This window comes from Drosophila melanogaster, chromosome 3R (genome assembly GCF_000001215.4).
Source record: "Drosophila melanogaster chromosome 3R".
Classification (NCBI taxonomy): Eukaryota; Metazoa; Arthropoda; class Insecta; order Diptera; family Drosophilidae; genus Drosophila; species Drosophila melanogaster.
Window position 1 is genome coordinate 8,456,650 of NT_033777.3, and position 21,523 is coordinate 8,478,172.

The following is a 21,523-nucleotide window of genomic DNA, read 5'->3' on the forward strand; positions in this document are numbered from 1 at the left end:
TTGTAAGCGTGCGCCACCTAGCGATGGAAAATTGAATTATGAATAATTACGTTTTCCGTGTTGTTGTTGCTGTTTTTCATGACACAGTATTCGAACGCCGAAAATTAAATGTCAACACGAATCACTGAATACTCTTAAAACTTCATCAAAACCTTTACAAATTCTTGCTTTTGTTCGACATGAGGACCGCAAATGGTTTGATTGAAAATGCATTTTAAAATACAGAATTAATATAGTCATGGCCGAATATTTTGCTGGCTGCATAGAAAGCATTGACCTAATTGCCGAAACAATTTTTCAGACTGAAATATATGCTATCCAAATTTAATTGCATGAATTGGAAACTAATACATTAAAAAGTTTTTGCGAGAACATAAATGATTTCGATTCCTATTAAAGTCAGTAAAATATTTTTCCAATGCTCATGGAATATGAAATATTTTTATTCAAGTTATCAGTGAAGTGAGTCCATTGCAAGGGAAAATAAAGCAAGTTCAATAGAATTTAAACGAATGCATGCATATTTTCCTAAGAGAACACCAATGGCAAAACCCTTAAGATCTTAAAGTGAATGCTCAAGTCCCTGGAACCCAAGGATTCTAGTTTAATTTAGCGCCCGAAAAAGAGGAAAATCAATTTTGAAGGGTATGAGTATGGTTTCCTTCAACCTTGAGTTACCCGTGAGGAGGAAACTTTAATATTTCGTATTCATGCCATGGAATTTCCCAAGCGATAGTGTGTGTATGTGTGTGTGTGTGTGTTTGCCTTGGCTTTCGTATGACGGAAAAGCCACCGCACTCATTGCACGTGTTCCGTGGTCGACGATTGCATTTCACCGGCATCGGAGTTAGTAGAATTTGCATTGCCAGTCGACGTCGTCGGTGGCTTGTGTTTGTGCAGGCAAACTCATTTGGCTTTTTGGCACATTAGGCGGTTAGGAGCAAGAAGCTGGATTCTTTCGAACAACCAAATACAAGGACGAGCAGAAAGGGCAGCCAGGGCGGCCAGGGCAGCTAGGCGGCCTCAAGCAGAGCCCACGAACAATGGAGGCACTGCCTCGACCGCTGATGGCGATGGTGACGGTGATGCTGATGCCGCTGTAATTGGCCCTAATCTACTTAGCTCATGGCATTGAGGGGACACTGTCCCCGAACACAATGCCCGCCCTGGACACACGCTTTCACAATGAGCCTTTGCCCAGTGTTAGTCATTGTGTCCTCCTCTATTTCCCAGCTCCCAGTTTCAAGCTCCTTCCTCCCGGCTTCTGGCCATTTACTCGTCCGTCCACCATCCGAGTCTAACAAGTCCAAACAATTGACAAAATGAAGCGACAACGCCGAACGAGTCTGAAACGGGCCAAATCTAATTTAGCGCAAGTGATGGCAGTAGTCAGGTCAGTTTGGGTGGCCAGGGGGGGCGAGGACATGGGCAGGTATTGTGCCCCAAGCTGCTGCACAAAGAAAAAATGTCAACTGTTCGAGTATCTGTTACAAAATAGGTTTTTCTTTTTGTTTGCTGATTCTGGCTGCTGACATCTACAAAATAGATAATCGATCTGTAGGCTTTTGAAGCGCAAGAAACATCCTTTATTGAACGATTGAACGATATTCAGGCTATATCATAACAATCTTTAATCTTATAATTTCATTTTTTCCCCCAGTGTATGTTTAGGCTACGTGCTGTGCTTTTGACAGTTAGTTAGCTTAGTAAATATATATATTTCACGCTTAATTTTTATAAACTTTGCAAGGCAATTTTTGTCACAGCATTTTTTTTACTGCTTTCGGGGAGCATATGTGCCGCTCCTTGTTCTGCTTGGCATTATTGTAAAACAGCCAGCAGCTGCTCGGCATCCGCATCAGCATCATCGTCATGGCCATTGCCATCATCATAAAGCCCCATCTCCTGTCGGGAAAATCCGATTCGGAAACATGATGAGGCTGAGGGGCATTATTTTGGGTGTCGCCGTTGATGAGCGTAAAAAGCAATTGTTGCGCTATGGCTAATAGACATTGAATTACGCGCACCTCCTGCTTCTGTTCGTCGGAATCCTTGTATTTCCTTGGGATTTGCGTTGTCCTGGCATGACAAAATTCTACATACTTGCACTTGAATTGTATTATGTCCTTGCCAGGCATTCAATAATTTCACTGGGCCATGTGATTACGCTGGCGCGCTCACATGTGCCTCCGCTCACATGCCTCGTCATGCCACGCCATCGCATCCGCCATTTGCCATCCGCCCACTTTGCCCTTCAATTGTAATGCGAACGTCACTCGAGTGCCATACAATTATGGCATTTCCCATTGAAATCCGCTAAAAAGTATTTTGCTAAAGCTCCTCCTGAGCACTTGAACAGTTGCCCATTAATTTGGCAAACAAGCGCGGCTGTAGTGGATCCTCAGCCGAACCCCATCCAATTAATTAGCATCAAACGTGAAGGAAATACAGCAGGAATAAAATAAATAAGAAGCGAAACAAGCGAAAAATGCGCCCTGGGCACGCAACAACAATGACAACAAGGACATCTGACGACGACCTCTGACCGACTGCTGTTGCAATGAACTTTGACACAAAGTGTCAACTGTACTGCTCCGCTAAAATGCCATACAAGAAAATCTACTTAGCGAATTTCGAAGCAAGACAGCAATTAGGCAGGCACCGCCGAGCGCAGGGGCATCCTCCTCTTAAAACTGTCACCTGGCTGCCGACTGACGCTGATTGTTAACTGAAGTTGGCAGCTCCCGTTCCCCCAAAAACTATTGCCGGCCCGATGGCAGTCTTCGTTTTGTTGCCACCCAACTTCGAGGATTCAGGTCCTCTCTTGGTTGAACAGTTTTTATAAGCTGCCAAAAAAGTTTGTCAGCGCCTTTTGCCTGCCTCATCACTTGAGACCCATTTTTAAAGCGGCCTTTGACTAATTGAAACTTCACTTTTTGCGAATATAAAGGAAAGATTACTGAGTGCGGAGTAAGTGAAATAAGATACCTCCTAGTTCTTTGGTTCAACTCCACTGGAAATTATTGAAAACAACTTTTGCTTAGTTAGAGTTATATCTGAAAATCAACAGCCACTGGCTTGAGTTTTTAAAAGTTAATGCGAGTCCATATTTGTCTAGCACCCCATGCACGATCGCCTTAAGGCACACACCACATTGATATAGCAGATTACGTGCAACAGCGACGCGGTTTCCAAAGATGGGGCATGGTGTTCGTGTGTGTGTGTGTGTGCGTGCGGATAACCTGGAGTGATGTATCTCGTTGTGGGTGTGCGTGCGCAAAACTTTTGCAAGACCCACAACCAGAAACAACACAAAAATTCAGGCAATACAAGTACAAAAAAAGAGCGAGAGAATATAAGAAATAACACTTGACATTGACAAATTAGTTGCAGAAGACAGCACGAGCACTCCTAGCATTTTCAGTGGGTGGGTTAACTGAGCGACAGCTGTGCGGTGGCGGTGGGTTGTTGTGCTGTGGGTGGTGGGGTTAGTGGGGTGGTGGCATAATGGGGTGGCGGGGGAAGCGTCGAGGTTAAAAATAATAAAATACCTACTGACATGATAGACACGAGAGACTTTTCCTTTTATTTAGCTTAGATTGGAAAAGTTTCGACAGTCCAGTTCAGCTGGGTGACAAAGGGGGTGGTGTGGTGGTGTGGTGGTGTGGTGGTGTGGTGGTGTTATGGGGGGGTGTGGCATATACACCCAATGCGGGAAGCGGAAAGTATCTGACTTTGCAGCACTTGCACTTGAGCAGCGGCGGCGTCCACTGAATAATGTCCGGCAGCCAGTCCTGATCCTTCTGCCTCCCCGGAGCGATTTACCACGAACATGTGTAGCTAATGCTGCTTATTATATAACTTTGGACCACCACTAACCCACTCGGCAGCAACCCAATGTGGGTCATGGCTATGCAATGGTTGAAGGGCTTGCAGAACGGAGAGGAGGACACAGAATTTCGCACAATTTATTGCATAGTTGCAGGCGCAAGAGTAGTTAAAGTAAATCTCAACATAAACTCCCGCAGCTGGGAGCGGTTGGTGGGGATTCGCATTAAACTTTTGCCTAATGAGTTATATGGAAACTGCTGCCGGGTAGCAAAGAATGCTGAATCCTGGATGCTGAATGGGAGAATGTTGAATGCCGAGTCGAGTAAGTTGCGGGACCCGGGAATGGAAAACAATTATAAGCGCGCCAAAAAGTATGCAAGTAATTTTTTACAAGCGCCTCCACAGTACATTACTTGCAGGGCAAAACTTTTACGCTCCAGTTTGTCGGTGGGTCGGCGTGCGACTGACAAACTTTTGTTGCTTTCAATTTATTTTGCAAGTTTTTCGCCCCACTTCAGTTTAGCTTGAGTCCGGGCCGAGTTATGCAACAAATAAATCACGCGAATTCCTCGAAATGAGCAACAAACCCCAGAGTCTATCACAATCTAAGCTCCACTCAATGTATGCGAAAGTTTTGACAACTTGACCCATCCCGGGCTTTTGCTTTTCCAAGGCTAGAAGATATCTGTCCGGTGGCCACTGATTAATATTTACGAGCATTTCAATTTGCTAGATTGTTTGGGGGCCAGTCAAATGCCATAAGCGCTTTTCCCGGACACTTTTTTTTATATTCTTTTTGAGCAGAAGGCAAACGGCCGGCAAGGCTATGGGAAACAAAAAATTGTTTTTAAAATTTCCTCTTTTTTTATCATAAAAATACGTTTTGAATCCGGTTGCCAAAACTTTGCAATTTCAAGGGGAGACGCTCGAGGCTTGATTGAGTGGCGCTAGGAGATGAGAGGGGTGTTTTTTGCTTTTAGGCAGTTTTTGACATACTTTGGAGCTGCTGCTGCTTTTCGGCTTGAAGTTTATTAAAATCGAGCCATGGTGCCAGGCTCTCTCTCTAATTTATCAGCCATTTTCAACGGCACTCAGCATTCACCACTTTTTTTTTTTTCTTTTTTTGCTCAGCTGACGGCTTCCTAAGTGCGGCACTTCATTTGCATTTAAAATGTTTTCGCCAGCTCAGTTGCCAGTTCCCAGTTCCCAGTTTTCAGTTTTCAGTTTGCAGCTTCCAGCTTCCAGTTGCCCAGTTGCTGAACTTTGGCCGTTCATTTGGCACATTGCTCATTGTTGGCCGGAGTGGGTCAAGCGTTTATTTGTTTGGATTTGCCTCGGTTTTGGCCATTCCGTTTGCGGTTTCTCGCCACCTCCTTGGCCGTAGACGGTCGAGAAGGCTTCGATTTTGGCCAGCCAAGTCCGTAATTCTACTCAAATTAAATTACCTTGAATAATGGCCATCCCCGACCAGCGAAGAGGATTCCCGGGTCTGGCCTAAGTATGCCATAAAATGCTACACAAAATGCCTTATGAGAATTTACGCATTTAAATGATTGTGCAGCAGCAGCAGCAGCAGCAGCAGCAAGGAGGCATTGAGATAAAAGCGAACGAAAAGGGTCCTCCTTAATTTATGAAAATTTTTTCCAGACACCTAAATACATTCGAAACATATTCGGGGTGCGTGGCACATCGTAAATTAAAGGCTAATTGCAGTTTTGAAGATGATGAATTTCGGTGCTGGCGGGACTCGGCATATTAAAAATTAATTAACATTTTTTAATTTATTTATTCTGCGTCTTCATGCACAGTGTCCACTGGCAAATCGCGAGTGGAAATTAACTTGCTGCTGCCACTGTAGCCTAAGGCGAGGTCAGAGGAAAAGCGTTCAGAAAAGCTGCAGATGAGCTCTGCGGAAAAGAACTCGAAAGCGGAAAAACAAACAGCAGATATGCGAAAAGCATTCGGAAAAGGGCCATGAAATTCATGACCTTTAGCGCTTTAAAATTTAAGCCCTGTAAACTTGTAAACAAAATAATAGCTTCATTATTCAGAAAGCGAAAATCAATGACGGTCAAATTTTTCCAATTCTCAATAGTTGGCTAATTTCACATAACAATAATGAACCATCCAACTGTATGGCGCTATTATTGTGTAATTGTTTAATAATAAACAATTATTTATTGCTGAAATACCCATGGGCTCATGTAAAGTATATATCATCGCCGCATGATCTACTCCAAGCGATTTGAAAAAAAAAATATTCTTATTAGTTGCTTTTATTTATTAATATGTTTAAATTTCCCTGTGGCTTCCACAAAGGAGCGAAGATAAATAAATACTTGATATGAAAACGCTGAAATATATTTACAATAATTCAGACAGCTTGATTCGAAAGTTCCTATACTGAGGCTCAGCAATTATATTGACATGTCCATTTATATTTATAATTGCCAGGATATTGAAGCATCCGCTGACGAGTTTTTTCGTTCTTCCTCGTTTTTAATGGTAAACATATATATTCTTTGCAGTGCTCGATTGGTTTAAAAAAGCGCCGTCGTGACCCCCGGCCACATCCGGATCCACTTCCACCTCCACCTCCATCTCTACCACCAGCTCCAATTTCCCAATCCTCCTGCGGGGACAGACGAAAAGTTTGGCGTGGCCATGCAGCAACTTTGACACTTCCCGAAATTAATTACTTTAAACCAAGTTCGCCCAGTGCCACGCCCACGGACACTGGGACACAGCAGCCGCCGCTGTCCGAGCGAAATTAAATAATAAATTATTATTTCTGTGCGAGCCAATGAAGTGTGGCAAATTTAATGGGGCGCCACGGCCCTGCGAGTACATAGTTCGGCTAGTGCGCCACTTCAAAGTAATTGCGAAGGACTCCCCCCATCGCCCCATCGTCCCAACGACAAATAATCCTGTCGGGGATCCATACGAGCGCATGGCAACGGCGGAGCACAAAACAAAAATAAATAAATTATAATAAATGACTTTAATCTTTCAGCATAATTTCAGTTCAGGGCAATTATTGACGCCCGGCTGCCTTGGCTCGCTTTAAATTAGATTTTCATTTTGTTTTATTTATACACTTTCGAGCGTTTCCCTACCGCCATTCAAGATTTATCAGAGCGAACATCGAGGGTACGGCTGAGTTCTGGCAAAAATTTCCAGCGAAATGTGTCCCTCATTTTTGTTTAGCACTACTTTGTGCCGCTGCTCCCCGTCCATCGTCAACAGGTGCACCGATTTGGCCAGGACTGTCATGTTAGACTGCACACCGTGGCAAGTACTTGTAGCATTGTCAGCCCGTTCCACGGAGGCAACTTACCAGTAACCATTGCTGGCTCTTCCAATCGCCATCTATACGATTCCATCACTTGGCTTACCTGTAAGCAGAAAGAAAAATGCAATCTGGTTAGTGGGCGAAGATATGAGGAGTGGATCTTAAAAGGAACACAAAAGAGGCAGCCAAATGAGAATTGATTGCAGGCCCAAAAATATACACCGTACACCACATCCTATTCCCTCATCCAGGACACCAAGGACAATCCCATTAGACTCGCCTGCGTGTGTGTTTGACTGGAAAAAAAATCGGCTTAGAGCCCCAATAAGAATCAACACAAAATGTGTCAACACCTTTATGTTGCCACACCCCAAGGAAACAGCTCCGAAAAATGTGTCTCTCTTTGGCAACGCTTGGCTTCTCCTTCGATTTTGGCTGGCCTGCGTGGCTGGCTTTTAGGGACAACATGTTTTCCGATGGCTCAGGACGCATATTTGTGCCAACGCAGTGGGCGGAAAGGAAAATCTATATTCATGGGGCGCAAACACACGCATAAGCAAATTATGAGCCATCGCTCCCCAGTTGAGCGAACAACCGAAGAAAAGTCAACATTTTGTGTCGGGTTAACGTCCTTCCTTTTAGAGCGACAGGCGAAATATGGTTCCGTAATAAGAAAATATAGAAAACTCCAGAAAAATGTGTTGTGAAAATTTGTTGAGTTATATAAATATGTATATCGAAATCGATTTTTTAATGCAACTATATTCAAACCTAAGTTCCACTATGCACTGTGCGCAACTACAAAGTTTTCCTTAAAGTGAGCAAGCAAGCAACTTATAAACAAAATATCCTTTTTATAAAAAGATTTTCTAGATATAAATACATTTTCATTCCATATGCCATCCCTTAGGTGCTAAACCCTTTTGGGAGTGTAATCTGTTGAGCTCGTTTTTTTCTTTCCACTGCGGCAGTAACAAGTCATCCGTGTGAGTTGAACCTGCTGAACCCTTTGCCCTTTTCCGCTGGTAAAGGTATTTGCATTTAGTGGAAACCAAATTTGCGAGCTGGCCTAAAAACAGGTTGCCCTTAGCCCCGTCGATAAGTAGGTGATGGGTAATGGGAGGTGGCAGTGGATGTGGGAGTTGGGCAGGTGGCAGGTGGTCCTTAATCCAGCGACTGTCATAATTTGACGTGCACACGGATACTTGGCAACAGGATGTGTGTGCGTGCGTGTGTGTTGCCCAAATGGGTGTGTGTGTGTGTGTGTGTGTGTGGATGTATGGGTGCGACCGACACAGTGAGGCGTAAAATTCTGTTGCCAGATTCATTCGTTCAATCCGCGCCAAGCTTTCTGTCATCCCTTCGACCCCGCAATGTCAATGTCAACTCGTCGACCTCCTCGTTTCCGCTTTTTTCCACCTGCTGTCAAGGTGTTTGGCTCTCTTTTATCGCCGCTTTGTTGTATTGTTCCAGGACATTTTTTTCTGTTTTGTGTGGGTATGCCTGTACTTGTGTGGTGTGTGTGTGTGTGTGTGTGGACTCTGCGGCCTGTGCGATTTGCGTAATTTTCAGGTTCATTTAGCGTTTAATGCTTGTAAAGAAATTTTAATTTTATGGCCAACAGCCAAAGGCGCTCGAAAAGCGACCGCCAGCAGCCAGAAAGGTGAAAAGAAATTTCATAAAGGATTATGCGCACCTCGCTGGATTTTTATGCCAACCAGCTGGAATTTAAACGAGGATATATCCTTGAGCAACGAAAATGGAAGCCAGCTAAGCGGTATCGCATTAGCCGCTTAAAGCTTCGGTTCCCACGTCAAGTTGACAAATTATTTGGGTAAATATTTGCGTGATTTCGATAATGATGTTAGATTCAGTTCGCTTGGCTTGAGTTTCGCTCGTGTGCGTATGGAATTGTTGTGGTCGCTGCGGTTCCTCTCGCATGCCGCCACCACACACAAACATACACATACTCGTACATATGTATGTCTGTAAATTCGAATGTGGGCGAGCAGTCAAGCCAAACACTATTAATTAGCTGATAGTCAAAGCTGCGGGGCTGGTTCTCACATATTGAATATTAATTACACCACCCCCCAACGCCCCCTGGCACCGTCAATTGTCCTAGCATTCAAAAGCTAATTAAGCGACCATTGACAACCACAACAGCCAAATGTGAGCAACGCAAACACTTTAATTCAAAAACACTTAGGGCATTCGCTTCAATCAAGATAGCTCGAGCACGCACGAAATCCTTTCGGGGGTATGCAGTGTAATTAGCACCTAGATCCCTAACTGGCCACTGGCGGCAATCAATGGGACATCGCGGGCCAGTTGACCCACCAACGAAAGGGGAACTTCAAGCTAACCCGGGGCAAGAAAGGAAACTAACCAGTGGGTGGTTCGCCTAAAGAATGATTAGGAAACAGAGTAAATGGGTAATTAGAAACTACAATATATCAAGCCATTTTTGTGAAAGTACCCAAAATAGGTACATGTTATTGGTAAAGTCAATAACTTGTGCCGGAAATAGCCAGATAATTCTTTCAAGTCATTCGATTTAAGTTGTTATTTTCTAGTATTTTCTACCACCGGTGTATCTTATCCATGACCGTGGCGCAATAGTTAGGGCTTTGGTTGTGCACAGCACCGCATCAGACAAAACACTTTCTAATGAACTTTTCGGAAACAATTCTGCAGAAAATCTAAATCTAAATCTGAATACGAATCCGAATGTGGCGGGTGAAAAAAAAAAAGAAAGAAAGAAACAGGTAAATTGCGTGGCCATAGACCATAAAGCCGCAAACAGAGAAAGGTGTACTATACACCGAGTTATAGACAAGGCGGGAAAGATTGCTTGGAATAATGAAAGAGGGGGTTGGGTGGAAGGTAGGGACTGGGCGCCTAACAATGGCGAAAACTGTTAGCCAGCCATGACGATGACAACGACAGACGGACGGACAGACGGACGATGGCGCAAAATTGAATGCAAACTGGTAACAGAAGCGAGTTAAGGGACAGGAGGGCGTGGGTGGTGGGGTTTTTCGGTCACAGAACGAAGGGCAAACTTTTGTGGCGACCTCAGATATAATTTTTGGAAAAGTAATATAAAGGGCAAAAGTGCAAATTCCACAGCACCTACCCCATTCCGCATTTCACTTGACTATCTGTGGCCATCTCTGCGATAATGATGACTCTGGTCGAGCTTTTGGAAATTAAAATTGCATAAATTATGCAAAAATGTTTGAAACTCCGGTCGTCGCCGGTCGCAACTGCAGCTGCCACAGGTCACACAGATGAGCCGAGCCGGGATCGGGGATGCAAGTAAATCACTTTGATTGCCCTTGGAGTGGGAGCAGTCCCCGGAGGGAGTGCATTATTTTCTGCTTATTATTCCGGCACACACAAAACGGCCAAGAAGCAAAGCAATCAAGCCACAGGCGGCAAACAGGGGTTAAGGGGTATGGGTAAGGGTATGGGTATGGATGTGGATATTGGTATGGGTTTGGGTGTGGGTGTGGGTATGGGTAGCGGTTTGGTCATGAAGCGCTGCCAATCGTTGATTCATCATGCGAGGAGTGGGAGCCATCATCGATATTCATGCTCCAGCCGGGTTAACATTTCAACTTGAGTATGCACACAGGGAAAAGCCATTTTAAATTGGGCATACACTGTTTAAAGCATAAGTAAACCAATTTTCAATACATCAAGTGGACTTTAAGTTTGGCCTACTATGTATCTTTTAATAAGTTAAGTAATAATTTGCTGGCCTTCAAACATTGTTAATTTGTATATGCAAATTAATTTAACTTATCTTAATCCCGACACATTGTACTTCCTTGTGCTTATCAAGAGCAATAACAATAGAATAGAATGTCATTGTAAATGTGAATGAATTTTCTCTCTGTGCATTTATCGCGGTAGAATCCGAAGGAGCGTCGCAGGCTGAATTCGCTGAATTGATAATTGGCAGGCGCCCAGCCTCCGCTCGACGATTTTCCCGTCTGCCCCGTGGGCATTAATTATTTATAGACAGAGCAAATTGTTTGAACAGGACTCTCGCTATGAATGACAGCGTTTTGTTGGGCAATTGCTGGTCATTACCAGGTGACTCAGGGCCTGACTCTGCCTCCCTACCTGCGTTTCGGTTGTTATCAGAGGGAGTGCATTAAATGTGCATTAGTGCGCCTACCTGAGGTCGCAGGCGGATTGCCTTTTACACTGGGAAAGAATTTCAACTCCTTTAAGCAGTTAACACAATACAATACCCAACTGAGCCTATCCATATTTTCTTATGCTATTTTCCCTCAGTGCACCTATAGTCCAAGACACGAAGTCAACGGCCCGGCTTATCAGGCTCGCGTTTCCTCAAATTGTCGTGCTGTCATTTCCGGCGCACGTGTGTAATCAGGGAGGCGTAAAGTGTCGGCCGGAATGCTGCCAGCGCATAAATCCCGCTTCCTTTGGCTTCGCTGCTCCGTCGATCTGGCTCGACCAGATCCAGTGCAGAGCAGAGTTTCGTTGCCCGAAAACCAATCATGACATTCCCAGCGACCGAACAATTAAAGCCATTCACAAAGAAACTAATTTTGCCCGGCAACGCAGCGCACTCAAATAACAACAAACTCATCACTCCGCCGCTTTTGTTATGTTTATCGAGCGTGGGCGGAGGTGGGGTGATGTTGCGGGACTGCAAAATGAGTCAAGCTGTGCGAACAAGACCGGATTTCATTTTTCATAGCCAAAAACAAACGAGCCTCACATCGAGCGGGGCTTTATTTTGTAATTTCGCACTTCATTTAGCGTTAAATTAACAGCAACAAACATTCGAGACATGGACTTCTTTCATTCGAGAAGGCACGATATAACCATAAAGCGTTGTAGGTTCTTTGCGTTCGGATTCCGGAATAAGCCAGACGGCAAGGAGAGATTCACTCGCACGAAATGCCATTTAATCATAAGTCAGCAAAAGTCGGATCCGATTGCAGCTAATCGGGGGAGGAAAAACGCGGGGGATCGGTGCATCCGGAGCACCAAAGAGCTGGAGAACCTGAAGCGGGACGCTTCTGGAGGGAGCGTGTTGCTGCATAAATAAGAATCAGCACGCGGCTGCAGCAGCGGCACATGAAAAGGGAGGACAAGAAGAAGCGGCAGTCAGCCGTCAGCGGTGATGCGCTTCACTGCAGCGGAACGGCAACAGCAACAATAAATGCAGCTACAAATGCAACTGCAACAGCAACAACCAATGAGAGGCATTGCTTTGTGCCATGTTGAACAAGTCGGCAAGAAAGCAACGAAGAACGATAGGAAAAACAATAAATAAAGGGGCTAATTTGTAGGCCGACGATATGGATACCCTGAGTTACACTTAGTCAGAATTAGGGGTTCTATTGAAATAGATATGGAAACCGATGATGAATCAGCAAACGGAACTTCCAGATTGAGCTATGCACACTTAACAAGTGTTTCTGATTTTTTGTTTATTACTTTTAAAGTAACCTAATATAATGTTTATACCATTTCGCATTTAGTCTTGAGCAGCACCTGTGGGAACTCAAGACCACTATTACGTTTTTAGCAACATGCATGCTGTTTTGCCAAAACTTCCTGGTGCAAACTAGCTGGCTATCGATTAAATAATCCCTGCTAAACGCACGTAAGCAAACTTTATGGACTCGATTGTTATTTAACCCCTTTAGCAGGAAAGGTCGCCATGTGAACCGCCAGCCTAATCTACCTCGGGTAATTCCAGTTTCGCAGTGATCGGGCAGAAGAGCCAAACGGCCGCGACTCGCCAACGACATCTAACCAAACAGAGCCTCATAAATGCGCAGTCGCAGCAGCAGCAGCAGCAGCAGCAGCAGCAGCAGCAACAACAACATATACGAGCGGCAACTGCTACAGCAGCAACATGAATGGATTGTTAAATGTGAAGGCCGCATGCCTCACCAAAGAAATGCCAAACGATGCCCAGTCGCTGGGAGACGATTCCGAATACCAAAATGCAGCTGTGCCAGTCAACTACACTGAGAAAAACCAATCATTTGAAATTTGATATGATTAGGCCCCAGTGTTGAAAGTGTATAAAAATAATGATCAATTGCCTTAATTTGATCATATAAGAATGACAAGAAAAAACAAACAAGTCTCTCAAGTTGATATATAAAATTCCTTAAAATAAATTCAAATACCTATCATCATTTGCATTCATTTTATAGTTTTTTAATAATTGCAAAATATATTTCCCTGTATGGCAGCCCCGACGAGCCCGCGCTGAACGCCGCTAACGATGCTGGCTCTGCTTTTTCAATGCTTTTTCAGTGCTGGCTGCGCATTAAACGCTCAGATTTCTTCGGATTGAATAAAGAGTTGCCCATTCTTCTGGCAACTGGGCTGCTGTAGCTGCTGCTGTTGCTGCTGCTGTTGCTGCCTTTGCTACTTCTGCTGGCCAGGCAGCCTTTCATAATCGCAAATTGATGTGCCAGCGGAGCAACATCTTCGTCGCTGGCTCGTCTCCACAGCTTTTTCCCCCGCAGCTGTGCAGTGGAGCGTGGGAGCGCTACGAATGTGGAAACTAGCCAGGGAAGCGGGTCTATTGGCTGGCGGTGGGCTATTGGGTGGTTTTGGTGGTACAGAAACCAAGGGGATCAGGGGGATCCGGGGTATCCAATGGGGCTCATTGGCTAATGCCATCCACAGCAGACTACGACGATACGGCGATGCCTGCTTTTGGCCAGCTGTGCGTCGGAATTGATAACCGCGAAATAACAAAAGCGTCTACCAACTGAAATTCGCTTCATTCAATTTTTATTTATGACTTCTTTCGGCTTTCATTTCAACAAAGTTTCGCATTGGCTTTGCTTTCAATACACTCGCGGCGAGGGTATATTTCATACAATGAAAAACTTAAAGTAGCATTATACTTTAGTTAATTCAAAAAAAAAAAAAAAAAATCCTACTTTCTTGAAACAATTTGTTCTGCTATTTAATTTACTTATGGAATTCCAAAACATTATATTCATCGCTAAAAGTTTTCTTTAACCATAAAAATAATGAGGGTATACCAAACTTCGGACAGCGTTGACTGCTCATCTTGACTTTTCCGAGATTTTGTTTGTTTTGGCTTTTCGCATTGATTTCTTGTTAATTTTACATTTGCAGTTCGCTGGCTTTCCTTGGGACTTTCCTCCACAATCTACGCCCCCTCTCCCATTGTTTTTCTCTGCAACTGGCGCCCGCTTTTGTCGGCTTTTGTTTTCGCTTTTTTTTTCTTTTATGGGGGTTTTCTTTTGCTCATTTTAGTGCTGTTCTACTGCTCGTCCGCTTCGACAGGGGGGATGGGTAGTTATTGTTTTAGTTAAGTTGACCATTTGTATACGATTCGCTTATCTGTGGCGCCCCAGCATCCCCCCATTCGGCATTTGCGGCCTCATTTATTTTCATTTTCTTTGTCATAACAATCTTTTTATTTCGCTCATTTCTGATGGTCCTTCTTTCTGTCCGCTGCCCGCCTGACCTTAACACATTTTTCGTGTATATTGCTGGCCCGGTTTTTTTTTTTATTCGGTTCTTGTGCTAATGCAATTGCGGCAACAAATTTTATTTGACCATGGAGTGCCCAGCGAAAAAAAAACCGAATGTAAATGCCATCAAATCAAATTAACATAATTGCCACAGATTTGTGACTTCTCAGAGAGATGGGTGGAATTGTGTACTTGTGACCAAGCCGCTTTCTTCAGCTCATTAGCAGTCATCTCCAAAGATCCATTCTTCTGGTGATTTTCTGCTGCATTCCCAGGAATCCCATAAGCAGCTTAATTTTGTTTCGTTTTTTTGGGTGGCAGGGGGGCAGGAACGTAGCAAGATAATAATAAAGTTAAATAAACGGACAAACAATAATGACAATTGAAGATTTATGAGGCCCCGAACGAAGGCGCAGAGGTCTTCTCATCATTTTTGGGATGAAAAGAAACCAGTTGTGATGAGGCATTTTAGCATTCAGCAGCCGCACGAAGTTGTCGGATCATTACAAGCTGCACGTTGCAAGTTGCCCGTTGCACGCTGCACGTTGCACGTTGCTAATTAGATTGCAGCCAGAAATGTGAACGTTGCCGAGCCGAGGCTCCACTGCTCCTACACATTTGAGACGTGATCGGTGATCACTGTACCACGCGGAAAGGCAAAAGTGTGTCAATGTCTGTGAACTGGAACTGGAGCGTTGAAACGCCGATTTCAACTCAACTCAACTCGACTCGCTTCTCTGCTCTCCTCTGGCTGCATTTTCATATAATTTTAGGCAGGCAGCAGAAGAATAAGGCCCTGAAATGGAGCCAACTGAAAGCAGTCAGTCCGTCTGCCGCTCTCTTGTACATTTGCCTGAGATTTGAGATGAGTTGGTGGCGAGGGCGGAGGTGGCATTAAATTGCCCACATGTGTACCTGGTGTACAGGTGCACATGCAGCAGAGCGGCAAGATCCCAGTCTCGAGCTACACTCCGAACTCGACTCCAGCAGCGTGACCTGCCACTTTAGCCCACTCTGATGGCATTGGAGTCACGTCGTCGCAGCAAATTGCATTCCGAACATCCATTCAGCAGACCCTCAGCCATCCTCACATCTCACTTCTTACAATCGAATTCCATCCTACCACGCAGCCGCCCCGCACAGCCCCGCTAATTAATGTGGGCGTGGCGGGCAAACAAAGTGCTAAATTTATCTGCTGGGTTCCTCCTTTAACCAAATGATATGTGCTGTGTCCAAAAGGACCATTGAGACGCCTCTGCAATTGGCTGCACTTGGAAAAAGTTCAGGTATCATATACTAGTCTTTATACAAATGAGAATCATAAAATTGAAAACTAAAATATATATTCCAAGTAAGCATTCCATTTTTCAGTGCATTTCGAAGACGTACTTCCAGTTCAAGGGTCGAACTGAAGACGTTTCTGCAACACGTGCCTCAACATTCGCAGTGCGTGGCAAATTGGGCGTGGAAAATGTGAAAGCGCCCGACTGAAGATCGGAATCTTGGGAAGCTTAGGCCAAATTATTTGGATAATGGCCACAAATGAGATGACAAACCATGAGCTGGCACAAATGGGGTGGTCTCGGAATATCAGTGAGAAAGGGGGAAGGGGGATCGGGATGGGATCGCGGCCCATCAATCAGAGGCAGCGACAAATTATGGAACTGCTGTAAACGAATGTTCGGCTGCCAAAAGGCATTAAAACCCAATCAGAGGCGAGACGGCTGAGGGAATGGGCTACGTGGTGCCCACCATCAAAGTCATCAGCTAATGAGACTTTGACTGCGCTTAGTTTTCGATTTGCCAGACAAGGCGGCATCGCCCAAAAACAAAAAACTATGACGGGCCCAACTGTCAACGCGTGTCGAGCGCGGAAGAAACCATTTGGACAGCACACCTCCATCTCATTGAAGGCGGGGCGGAGTCGCTCAATTAAAGCCTCTTTGGGCCGCTGGCCTCCTCCTCTTGGCCCGAAAAGAAATCAATTAGTGCGAAATTAGCCAGGCGATGCCAGTCAGGGTCAAAACCGGACCAGCCCTCCGCTTCGCTGGGGAGTAAATCGGTTGGGTCTCGTTCAGTGGTCCATTGTGGCTTTTGAGGCTTTTGATATGGGTCCGGCGATTTGTATCTAATGAATTTTTAAGCTGAAAATTATTAGACATTTGACTCCAACTCGCATTTGATTGCCATCAATGTTTGAGGCGGCAATGCAAGTTAAAAGCTCGACTTAATAGATACCCAAATCAATCTGATATACAGATAAGTATGTGACAATATTAATTCACTATTAATCGATTAATTTCAATAGTCTTCTATTTTGGAAACACAGAATGTTTTTTTCCAAAAACATATCATACCCCAAGACCTTCAGACAGAGAGAGCGAATATCATCATCACAGGCCATAACAACAATAGAGCAGAACAGTAATAAGTTAATCTTAAGTGGATTTGGCTTTTAAATGTCAGACACATGATGGCATCTCAAAGTCGGACTGTGGTGCTCCTCAAGTGGAATTATGCCCAACTCCCCGATATTGCCGCCTAATTGCAGCGGCCACTGTTTTTCGACTTATCTGCTGTGGGGTGGAAAACAACCAGCTCAAACTCCATTCTGCACTCGGGACTGCTTTTAGGATCGTATAAATCACAGTCGAGTGCATTTAATTAATTTGTGCCTAGTGGAAAAAGGAAAACAAATATATGTGAAATGAAAAGTTGGGGAACGTGCGCGCGGGCGGAGCAGGAAAATTCGACAAAAATATGAGAAAAATACAAAATAAACTGAGAGCACAATGGAAAAGTTGCGCATGCAGCTGCCACACACAGAAATTTGTTTTTATTTGCATCTGGTTGTTGTGCTGTGTTTTTCTAAATGGAAATTTGAAATTTTAGCCACAGACGCTGTGGCAGGTGCCATTCTAACGGTTACTGCTCACTTTTTGTTTTCCATTTCCAGTTGGCTCCGCTTCTTGTTCTTCGTTTTTTTTTTTTTTGCCGCTTTTCTGTTTTGGCTGTTAGCTTGTTTGTTTGTTTGTTTGATTGTTTGTTTTCGCAATCTTTTCACGGTGGCTAGTTCGGATTTCCAATTATTGGATTCCAAAGCACCCTCACCGCTGAAGTAGTAGCTCATTAGACCAAGATGATCTGGCAGGGAAAATCGACTTCCCCCTTTTCAATATGCAAATTGATGGGGCAAACTAAATCGCATCTAATTGCCACTCTTTTTCCGCGAAGACAAAAGTCAATGCAATCGATTTCGCGGAAAACACTTTCAAACGCCATCAAAGGAAGGGAAAGCGACAGAAATTCACGGGAAAATTGCCAACTAGAGTAGGGCAGTTATTGATTCAAGGACTCGTTGGCGGTTGCAAGTCCGCTGCTCCTGTGCATATCAATAATTCCCATTAATTGCTCTGTCCACGCAAGCGTTTCCCTTCTATTCCTCATCACCAAAGCATTTCCGTTTCCGGTGAACTCGGGGGCTATAGAGTGGGCGGTCCATTTGCTGCACTTGGCTAATTCTGTTTTAATATTCAAATTTGGTTAACAAAAACGAGAAAATGCTAGGAGGGTGGATCGGAGTTCAAGTTCTCTTCTGCAGCTCCATTTGCTGATGCAACAACGAGCGATTGCAGCCTGGTATGCAGGGGGGGGGGGGGGTGAAAATTTCTGTAGGTTTCCCAAACTTACGCCACATGCACTCAGAAAATTCCAATATATGAATCTTGCTAACATTTCGTACTTATTGCAGTTCAGATATTATGGAAAAAAGGGGAGTTAAATTTAAAGTCGCTCATGAAATGCAGATGAGTGAGATTCATGATCTACTGGTGCCATAAAATAAGCAAATTTTAGATGTTTTCTTGATTGACCAGCACTTGGTCTTCATTTTTTCCAGTGCACTAAATGCTGACTGAAAGTGAACCAAAAGTGGAATAAAATCCAACGTAACGCCGAGGCGTTCTGCTTGGCTAGTTGCAGCAGCAACAAAAGGTAAAATCGGCATGTGAGTGTGTTGGCCGAATACATTTATAAGCGGGCGAGTTTAACGAACTAGGCTTTGTGTTTTGGTCCACTCCACAATCGCACTCGCCAAAACAAAACTAATTTTTGCCCCTTTCCCCCACTTAATGCTCCTCTGCACCCGCACACACACACACACACACACACACTCATGGAATCGTTCTCCATTTTCACAATTTCACAATTTGGCAAGTCTAAACATTTTCATTCGTTTTCATTTGCAGATAAGTCATTTTTGGGACTTCTACTTGGCATTGTAAAGACCAATTTAATTTGCAAAAATTTTTAATTCGATTTGCTGTAAGCCTTCTCGGCACTCCGATGTCAAGGACATTGTAGCAACGAAATCAAATAAACAAATCAAATATTAAATGTGCCATTTCAGGCAGTTATTTGTTATTTGTGTCGAATGTCGTGCGAAATATGAAATAATTTTCGTTCTGCTATTTCCCTGCCACAATGCTGATTGGATGTCAGCTCAAGGGGGTAACTAAAATACGGCCGGTGGATAAGGAGAAAGCCTTTCTCTAACTCTCTCTAACTTGCCGCCACATGTGCAAAAGATAAAACACCCGATATTCGGGCGGCACTGCAACATTTTTCTTATTTACGAGCCACGTAGCCATAAAAGGCGACATAAATTTCCTAGAAACGCTCCTTCTGCCGACCAAAAAAAAAATGTTTGAGGATTTTTCGTTTGCCGAAATGCAGGCGGCAGTCGAAAGCCGTGAGGAATAAAGAAATTGATATAAATGCCAGGAAAAACTCGCACATCCCAGCGGAATAGGAGGAGATGGGGGGTCCTCGAATAAGGATGGATCGCACACATTGCGTTGAAATTGCGCGAAATGTCGTCAAAGTTTATCAAAATATTTAAATGAATGTCGCTTTGAAGCGCCGGGCGTCACGATGATTCAATCTCTGCAAGAGCCACTGGCGGGAATCACATTTTTCGAGAAGTCTTTAAGTTTTCCAAGACGCTTTTCCTAATGGCAAAACAATCTTCGATTATAACACCAAGCGGAGCACACTCTTGCCACTCACGGCAATAACCATTAATAAAAATGTTTGGCTTTTAAAATTAAACGACTCCGGCTGCACGTGCCGCCTGTATTTTCGGTGAAGACAGAAACTTTGAGGCAATTTCATTTCAATTGTGAGTGTGGAATTTAAGGCCATTTGCATATCAAAACCGAGGGGGAAAAACTCTGCCGAGCGAGAGTCCTTTTTGCCGCGCAGCTGGCGACGATTGCGAATCGCCTTCTCGACGGAAAACAATTAGCGGAAAATTCTCACAACTTTGGCAGGCGGAATTCGCGCCCAACGATTCGACGTAATTGCAGATACTTTTCGGCATCCGAAAAAGGGGGGCTGTCCAAATATCATTAACATGAATTTATAAACAATCGCGAAGAGGCTTAATTAAATTTTCCCCCCTCATTCCCTGCCGATGAAGTAGAACTTCTTTGTGGGATTCGATCACCATGGCGATTATATAAAGCATTCACAGACCATAAATGTGTGCAAACTTTCGGCGAATGGCAATTTTTTTTTCTTTTAAATAATTGTCCATAAATATAAGCGGACATAAAAAGGGCAACCGAGCGTTTAATCCGTTGTCGTATTTAATATATTGGCCATCCCGGCGAATGGCTGAATGGCGAATGGAGTAAGTAAAGTGAGCTCAGAATCCTTTGGCTCATAAAATGTCAAGGAAATTTTTATTGATGAGCCAAAGGCGAACGACGACGACAATGAAAACACAGCGCTTTCGCCTCGCCGAGATTTTCTCGTCCTTGCTGGTCCTTTTTCACGTTTACTGCTAGTTGTAACTTTTTTCCCCGTTTTCGAGGACACGCCATAACCGATGGCCGGGAGTTGGGCACGATGCGAAAGTGTGTCAAAGTATATCCCGGCACCTCCACACACAAACACACACACGCACACTCATACATACGTATGCATTTAGCACACGGTGGGTACACTTGCTAAAAGCAAAACCAACAAAACAATCTAGATACAAATTCCACTGTCACGTGTATCTAAAAAACAACGCACGCGTTTTTTTTTTTTTTTTGTTTACCATACATCCTTTGGCTATACCTTTTTCAATATCCATGCGATTTCTCGTAAATGCAACAATTTTCGGGCTGTTACTCGTTCACTGTCTCATTCACTAGTCACTATTCACATTCACCGATCACTGTTTACTGGTCACTGGTAACTGATTCCTTGCAGCGTACGAGTCGCGTGAACGCAGCGCCAGACGTTCGATCCGCACGATGTCCCGAAATCTACTGAAACTTGGAACTGAAACTGGTGACTTCGATGATATGCATTTCAAAGACACGAAATGTTACGCCTCGACGTTCGCTAACAGAGCTGAGCACTGTTAAGCGGCGCTTCGTGACTGTGAGCCGAACGCATACGAACGACCTACGCCAGCGCGCTCAAACCTGTTGGCCAACTGAGTGTGCAACAAACATGTTGTGTTTACGTTTTTTCCTTGGCCTAAGCGGTTTGAGCGTGTTGCTGTCCTCCATCAACATGTTGCACTTTTCGGGCTTGGCAACAAGTGCTTTTTGTTTCCAACTACCAGATACTCTTTCTATTTAACTGTATTTATGGTTGTAGTTATATTATGCCGTTAATTGTGAAATGTTACCAATGAGTATTGCATATAAAAATCATTTAAAATTTACATATTACAAACTCAAGCTGATTTTATTAAAATTAAATGTATATATCTAAGTCCTATTCAAAAAAAAAACGTATCAACAGAAGCTGCGTAATATATTGCTTAATTCAAATTGGACATTCAGCCGAAATAAAAATATTTTTGACAGATACACTAGGA

The 21,523-nt window shown here is 43.9% G+C and overlaps 1 protein-coding gene and 1 long non-coding RNA gene across 7 annotated transcripts in view; both read right to left on the reverse strand.

The window, feature by feature from the left end:
• The window catches only part of CG45263 (uncharacterized protein), a 113,290-nt gene extending 92,322 nt beyond the window's left edge, over positions 1-20,968 (reverse strand). For all 6 annotated transcript variants that reach the window (NM_001260059.2, NM_001260060.2, NM_001316568.1 and 3 more), the window contains exon 1: positions 20,770-20,968. The gene's annotated coding sequence lies outside the window, so the exon portion shown is untranslated. The remainder of the gene's footprint in view (positions 1-20,769) is intronic.
• lncRNA:CR46125 (long non-coding RNA:CR46125) lies at positions 3,592-4,551 on the reverse strand. The gene has a single exon (NR_133365.1). It is a non-coding gene; the product is annotated as a long non-coding RNA:CR46125 (long non-coding RNA).
• Positions 20,969-21,523: the final 555 nt, after the last annotated feature.